The following is an 8,087-nucleotide window of genomic DNA, read 5'->3' on the forward strand; positions in this document are numbered from 1 at the left end:
TGGCCGGCGCTCTTGATCACTCTCCATAAAAATGAGCCTCCTAATTCAGTTATTTACTAACCTCGGAGTACTGTAAGGCAAGAAGGTAAAGATGAATAATCATCTTCTCCAGGTAATTTGCATGCACGTCAAATTTTGAGATGCGTTGAAGGAAGGAGTGCTTTACCTCCCAGCCTTCACTTATTTTTTCCCATTTATCAATGATTAATTTCATCCATTCATTTCTAATTTGCCGGCGTTTTCTTTGATGTACGCATGCGCACTCCTAGTGGCTAGAGAGGCCGCTCGCCCCGACGATCCCGCCTCCTGAGGCTGACGATTAGTCGGCTCTGCCAGAGCGCTTCTGATTGGTGGCTCTGAGCCGGGCCTCGCTGCCTATCAAATTGTGAAAACGGCTGTAGGACAGAATGGCTGCAGCTACGGACTAGTTTTCCGGTGGTGGCTCAGCGGCCGTGTGGTTGTCGCGGTCGCTGCCGCTGAAGGTGCTGACGGAGCAGCTGAGGCGCGACACAGAAGGTGGCCCGGGCGAGGCAGCTGTCGCGGGCGGCAGCGGGCCGCTGGAGCTGGTGGCCGTGTGGATGCAAGGCACGGTGGTGGCAACGAGCGACGGAGAGGGTAGGCTGTGGGACCTGAGCGGGGCCTTCTCGGTGAGTGGCCTGGAGCGGGTCCCTCGAGGGCGGCCCTGCGTCACCCCAGGTAACACCAGAGCCTCAGTTGAGGCTCTCCTTCCTCTCTGCGCAGCGAAGTTGCCGGGCTGGGGTTGTCCCACTCCGGGCCTTTGCACTCGCCCCGGCCACACTACCCTTCCTTCTTACTTTTCAGTCAGGCTTTCTGACGATAAGCGTGACCTGCAGCTCGTTTAAAAATACCGTGCTTTTTGGCACATGGCCCCTCCCCACAGGTGATATTCCTTTCTCCGTCAAGTTTTGGGAAACACTGTACTACGAAACTTCTAGTCCTTACCGTCTCTACTCAAAGGTACCTTTCTGCGGGAAACACTCCAATCCCTAGGAACAGGGGGACCCTCCTGTACCTCTCCTTCATGGAGCTGTCTTCGGCTGTAGTGAACTGCTGGTCACTGATGTTTGCCTCTTCCTGACCAAGGCTGCTCAAACTGGAGGTGCATCAGACTCACCCGGAGGGCTGCTGGCTGCTCAGATGGCTGGGCTCCACCTTCAGGCAGAGCTTCTGGGTCACTTGGTAATGGTGGGCCTGAAAATGTGCTTTTTGACTAGCTGTCAGGTGATGCTGATGATGCTGGTCCGGGGGCCACACTTCGAAACACTGGACCAGACTGAGCCACTGGAGGGCCGGAACGGTGTGGTTCTGACAACTGCATCCGGTTCTGGCCCAGTGCCTGGCACGCAGGGCTCTAAGAGCCTTTTGTTTGGGTGACAGGAATTGGGCACCCAGGATCTCTTCTCCCTCATTCACTGGATGTCATTTAAGCATGTGGCAGACATCAGGTCCCATCTGTGACACTGGGCTCCTGGCAGGGGTTAGACTGGCAACAGATTTCCCAGAGGTTAGTTGATCCCTGTGTAACTACTAAGAGTGGTCCAGGGAGGCTGAGGATTTCCGAAGGATCAGTGGGCTTCTCCTCTTCTTCTCCCTCTCCTGTGCAATCAGGCCAAAGTCACTTCTTTTTAAGAGCCCTTCTTGCTCAGAGAGTCTTGGATTCTAATTAGAGGCAGATGGGTCCACAGCCTGTCCTGGACTGGCTGGTCTTTCCTGAACTGCTCTGGACTCAGATCTAAGTTGAGTTCCTGGCTCCATCTCTTCCCAGATGAGCTGCCTGGAATGTTTCTTAACCTTTCTGGCTCTCTAATCCTTTCTAAAAGAGGCTAATAAATCCTCATGTTGTATAGTTTGAATAACTAAACAATCTGTAGGTGTTCAAAAAATTGTGACTCTTGTTATTTACTGTAACTTGCTCCTGCTCCCTTCCCCCTCAGCCTCCCTTGGCTCCAGGGTTGCCAAACAGCAGGCTGCCACCTCTTTTCACATGTTTTGCAAACTAAACACAGTTTTTACTTTTTTTGAGACAGAGCCTCAAACTATCACCCTGGGTAGAGTGCCATGGCATCATAGTTCACAGCAATCTCCAACTTCTGAGCTCAAGCGATTCTCCTGCCTCCGCCTCCCAAGTAGCTGGGACTACAGGTGCCCACCACAATGCCTGAGCGGGCCCAGGGTGGATTCGAACCCACCAGCTCAGGTATATGTGGCTGGCACCTTAGCAGCTTGAGCCACAGGCGCTGAGCCTTTATTTTAATTTTTTGAGACAGAGTCTCACTGTTGCCCTAGACTAGAGTGCTATGGCATCTCCCTAGCTCACAGCAACCTCAAACTCCTGGGTTTAAGCAATCTCCCTGTGTCAGCCTTCCAAGTAGCTGGAACCATAGGTTTCCCCCACACACACACACCACCTAGCTAATTTTTCTATTTTTAGTAGAGATGGGGTCTTGCTCTTGCTGAGGCTGGTCTTGAACTCCTGAATTCTCATCACAGCCTCCCAGAGTTCTAGGATTACAGGCGTGAGGTACTGTGCCCAACCATTCTACGTTTTTTTTTTTTTTAACTAATTTATTTTATTTTATTTTTTTGCACTTTTTGGCCAAGGCTAGGTTTGAACCTGCCACCTCCGGCATATGGGGCCGGTGCCCTACTCCTTTGAGCCACATGCGCTGCCCCCATTTTATGTTTTTTAATGGTTGAAAAAAATCATAATGTGAAAATCATTTGACATTCAGATGTCAGTGTTCATAGGAAAGTTTTATGGGAACTCATTGGAAACTTACATAATGTTCAAGACTGCTGTTTCGCTACATCTGCAGAGTTGAGTAGTTGCAAAGAGACCTTATGTCCTGAAAATCCTAAAATATTTACTATCTGGCTCTTTGCAGAAAAAGTTTGCTAACTGTTGGCTTTAGCATTGGTCTAACTCATAACCCATGCTGCTTGGTATCTTGGTCTCCAGGAAAAGCCCCTTGATGGCAGGCTTGCACAGTCTCTCACATCAGGTCCCAACCCCAGCATAAGCCTAATATCCAGTAGGTATTTCAGTGTTTGAACAAATGGGCATCAGTGAATCTGTCTGACACACCCACTGACCTGAATGCCCCCAGCAAGGGCCGTGTCATTTTTCTTGCTATTTAATACCAACTCTTGCTTGACACAGTTGAGTCACTGTTTCCAGATGGAAAGCCTGGTAAGTAAGCAGGCCACTGACATTCAAATAATATGGCAGGCATGAACAGAAGAAGGTGTGGCAGCCCAAAAGAGGGACAGCTGATGGCAGGCTTGAGCAGTCAGAGAAAGGCTTTCTTGAAGAGGCAGCCCTGAAAGATGTGTAAGAGTTACCCTGGGGACCAGTGCTTCTGGGTTGCCTGGGACTTCAGGGTCCTGGGATGTGGGACTTCCCATGTTAAAAAACTGGGACAGTTTGGCACATTAGGTCCACATGTTGTGGGAAGACAATACAGAGCTTCCTGGAACAGTGTGTGCAAAGGTTTGGAGGTGAAAGAGCCCAGTGCCTCTGGGGGAGCCTGGGACAGCATGTAGGACAGCGGTTAAAGGTCGGAGGGCCCCATCCTGACTGGCCTTGGCAGCGGTTTGTGGAAGGACCTGCCTGCTTCAAGGTGGACTTGAACTCTACTCACCATGCTTGTGCAACAGTGCTGTTCCTCCCCTACTTCCTTCTCTGGAATATCCAAGAGTTTGTTTCCATAAACCCCAGGTGCAGAGTTGAGTCAGAAACTCTTCCTGCCCTGGAGTTGCTCCTAGTTTGCAGAGGGAGCAGAAAAACTCTCTGTGATAGCCAGGTTCTGGAGCTGGATTTGAGAACATTGCTGCTGCAGTGGGTTGGTGATGGGTTTGAGGACAACGCTGGCAGGAGACTGGCTGGAACCACTATAGTAGTTAAGGCCACCAAAGGGAGGGGTCAGTGGGGGAATGGGATTTACCAGTTTGTCTAATCTTATGCTCCAGAGCTCATCCATCTAGTAGTTATACCCATGCTTTCCTAGTAGATCCCATTAACCTTCCTGATTAGGGTGCCCTTGGGCTTGTTCTTCCTTTCCTGGGTCTCTAGTCATTGTTTTTTTCTTTAAAAATTTTTTTTTAATTTTTGATTGTTGTTGTTGCAGTTTTTGGCTGGGGCCAGGTTTGAACCTGCCACCTCCAGTATATGGGGCCGGCACCCTACTCCTTGAGCCACAGGCGCCACCCTGTTTATTTGTTTTTTGAGACAGTCTCAAGCTGTCACCTTTGAGTGCTATGGCATTACAGCTCACAGCAACCTCAAACTCTTGGGCTTAAGAGATTCTCTTGCATCAGCCTCCCAAGTAGCTGGGACTACAGGCACACACCCTAATGCCTGCTATTTTTTTGTTGCAGTTGTTGTTGTCTTTTTTTTTTAGCTGTCCTGGGTCAGGTTCGAACCTGCCACCCTTGGTGTATGTGGCTGGCGCTCTGCCCACTGAGCTACAGGCACCACCGTAGTCATTCTGTTTTTTTGGTTGTTTTTTGAGACAGAGTCTCACAATTGACCCAGGCTAGAGTGATATGGCATTAGGCTAGCTCACAGCAATCTCATATTCCTGGGCTCAAGTGATCCTCCTGTCTTAGCCACAACGCATGGCTAATTTTGCTATTTTTATTTTTATGTTTTGAGACAGTCTCACTAAGTCACCCTTGGTAGAGTGCTGTGGCATCACAGCTCACAGCAACCTCAAACTCTTGGGCTTAAGTGATTCTCTTGCCTCAGCCTCCCAAGCGCTGGGACTATAGGCACCCTGCTACAACACCCAGCTGTTCTTTGGTTGCAGTTGTTATTGTTGATTTTAGCTGGCCCCGGCTGGGTTTGAACCCGCCAGCCTTGGCGTACATGGCAGAGGCCCTACCCACTGAGCTACAGGCGCTGCCAATTTTTCTATTTTTAATAGAGACAGGGTCTCACTCTTGATCGAGCTGGTCTCCAACTTCTGAGCTCAGGCCATCCTTCTGTCTCAGCCTTCCAGAATGCTGGGATTACAGATGTGAGCCAGTGCACCCAGCCCAGTCATTCTGTTTCTGAGGGCTCCATCTCCAGCACTTTAAGGCAGTTCAGAGGGCTGGCAAGTACATTTTTAGACCTAGTCTCTGTCACTAAGGGGCTCAAGTAGAATCCAGAGATGAGTTCAAAGACGCTGAGTAAACCCTGCCCGGGGCTGAATACCCAAGGGTCAGGGTTCAGGCTTGCCTGACCTCCTTCATCCAAAGCCTTGTCCCTACATGCAGTGTAATTAAAGTGGCCTTAGCAGGGGCTGGCAGCATGCCTGCCCTTCCTGCAGCATTTGGAGTTTTCTTTTATACAATCAAGTTTTATGTGATTAGAACTGGCCAAGCTTTGCTTTCAAGGAGAGAACCACTTCACCAAGGGAGTGGGAAGAGAATCTCAGCTAATGTGTCATTAGATCATCCTGGTGGCAGCCTGCCCTTCTGTGGATTTGCTTGCGTCTGCCTGACAGTGGTCAAAATAAAGCTGGAGGTGGCAGGGGTAAGTCCTCGGCGGCTGGCACAGTGGGGGACCTGGGGATGTTGCCTGCCAGCTATTTTGGCAATAATGAGAATTGGATTTGCTTTGGGGCAGTCTGGATATGTCTATGCAGAAAGAGGCCCTTTCCTGGGTACAGAGAACAGTCACATAACTCTGTAGCATTGAATAAGGAACAGGATTAGAGAAAAGCCTGGGTTTTCTGCCCAGGCCATTACAGCAACCTAATTGTAACTCATACTCCAATGTGAGAGTCTCTTCCATTGGATGAGTTTGTCCATGATGATTTCTTTTTTCTTTTCTTTTTGCAGCTTTTGGCCAGGGCTGGGTTTGAACCCACCACCTTCAGCATATGGGGCTGGCACCCTACTCCTTTTGAGCCACAGGCGCTGCCCTGATTTCTTTTAAGAGATAGAGTCTCACTTTATCGCCCTTGGTAGAGTGCTGTGGCATCACAGCTCACAGCAACCTCCAACTCCTGGGCTAAGGTGATTCTTTTGCCTCAGCCTCCCGAGTAGCTGGGACTACAGGTGCCTGCCACAACACTCAGCTATTTTTTGTTGCAGTTTGGTGGGGTCCAGGCTTGAACCCACCACCTTCAGTATATGGGCCAGCACCCTACTCACTGAGCCACAAGCGCTGCCCAAGTCCATGATGATTTCGTTTAACATATTAAATATGTTAATGTTAACATATTAAAACCAGAAACCAAAGAAGATACAGATGTCATCCTCCAGGTTAAATGTTAAACTTGTAATTAATATATGTCCTGATCTCTGACTGCCTGGCATTTTGACACCAACTATCTGAATGTTTTTCTGTCTCTAACTTCCCTCTCTGATTGTGGTAAACCCTCTGAAGGACTGGATCTATTTGCTCTTCACCTCCCCATCTCCGTCCCCTGTGTTAACACAGTATTGCTACAGCTTTTCTTCTTTTTCCAGCAAAGTATGTGATGGTAATGGGAGTGGTGCTAGCCTGCAGCCCTGAACTGTGCCTTCTGGCGGTGAAGATGACAGATCTTTCTGATAATCCCATCCATGAAAGAATGTGGGCACTGGAAGTGGAAGATTTACACAGGAGTATTCCGTAGATGATGTCAGAACTGTCCTTAAAAATTTCTGAAATTCATGGAACAAGATTTAGTTTCTTACAACCTCGTGGATTTCATGGACTTTGTTCAGTATGCGTTTCTGAAAAGTTTCTCCGAGACCTTTGTTTGGTGACCAAGGAGTCTAGATGTAGGAATTTTTAATTCTTGGTTCTCTAGTTCACACAGCCTCTGCTGCCTGCTGTGACTGTGCTTGCTGATGAGAAGCAGATTCTGTGTTTGTTTTCATTTTTTTCCTGGTTTGTATGTGTTAATTCTCTCTCTCTGAAGTGCTCAGAAATCTCATGTTGCATTTTCCAAATTTTATGAGTGATAATACTTTTTCCATTACTGCTACATGTCTGTTTTCTGAGGCAAAATTTGAATCTCAATCATTGCCTGTGGTGATTAAAGTATGGTTATGGGCAGGAATGACATCATGGCTCCTTGTTGTCCTTGTCAACAACTGCCACATTCAGTTTGCAAGTCAAATGGCATTTCCTCGTGTATGGACGCTGCTCAAACACTTAAAGTCCATTTCTCTCAGTAGGGAAGTTGACAGTCTCTCGGAGATGTTAAGCCGTTTTCAGATTTTTTAAGAGACAGAGTCTCACATTATTGCCCTTGGTAGAGTGCCATGGCGTCACAGCTAACAGCAACTTCTACCTCTTGGGCTTAGGTGATTCTCTTGCCTCAAGTAGCTGGGAACATAGGCACCCGCCACAACACCCAGCTATTTTTTTGTTGCAGTTTGGCCTGGGCCAGGTTCGAACCAGCCACCCTCGGTATATGGGGCTGGCGTCCCACCCACTGAGCCATAGGTGCCGCCCAGATTTTCTTGCTAAAATTAAAAAATCAAGGTTGAGAACAACTTTTAGGGCTTAGCTAAACTTCTACCTCATAACTTTTGGCAAGATACCACAAGGGAACAGCCTCCTGCTTGGAGCTCTTGTATCTTTTTCTGTGGAATGACTTTTTGTCATGCTTCATGGAATGTTGGGTCTCTGCATTCTGCCTTATGCCTGATTTTCCTTTAGATTGTAAATCTCGGAGTCAGATCATGTCCTGACATTGCTGTACAGTTTTGCCTGGATGAATGATATTTTAACAATTCTAATAAATTGTTTCATATGCTATATGTTTTTTTTTTTTTAAATATACTTTTTTTTTTGAGACAGTCTCAAGCTGTCACCCTGGGTAGAGTGCTGTGGCATCACAGCTCACAGCAACCTCCAACTCTTGGGCTCCAGTGATCTTCTTACCTCAGTTTTTCTATATTTAGTAGAATCAGTATCTTGCTTTTGCTCAGGTTGGTCTCAAACTCATGAGCTTAGGCAATCCACTTGCCTCAGCCTCCCAAAGTGCTAGGATTACAGGTCTGAGCCAAAATAGACTTTATTTTTTACAGCAGTTTAGGTTTGCAGAAAAATTAAACAGAGTATAGAGAATTCCTGTGCACTC

General features: G+C 47.9%; 1 pseudogene; it reads left to right on the plus strand.

Moving 5' to 3' along the window:
* The first annotated feature begins 407 nt into the window (after positions 1-407).
* Positions 408-6,995, plus strand: LOC128586408 (recQ-mediated genome instability protein 2-like; annotated as a pseudogene).
* Positions 6,996-8,087: the final 1,092 nt, after the last annotated feature.

Source organism: Nycticebus coucang, chromosome 5 (genome assembly GCF_027406575.1).
Source record: "Nycticebus coucang isolate mNycCou1 chromosome 5, mNycCou1.pri, whole genome shotgun sequence".
NCBI classification, from domain to species: domain Eukaryota; kingdom Metazoa; phylum Chordata; class Mammalia; order Primates; family Lorisidae; genus Nycticebus; species Nycticebus coucang.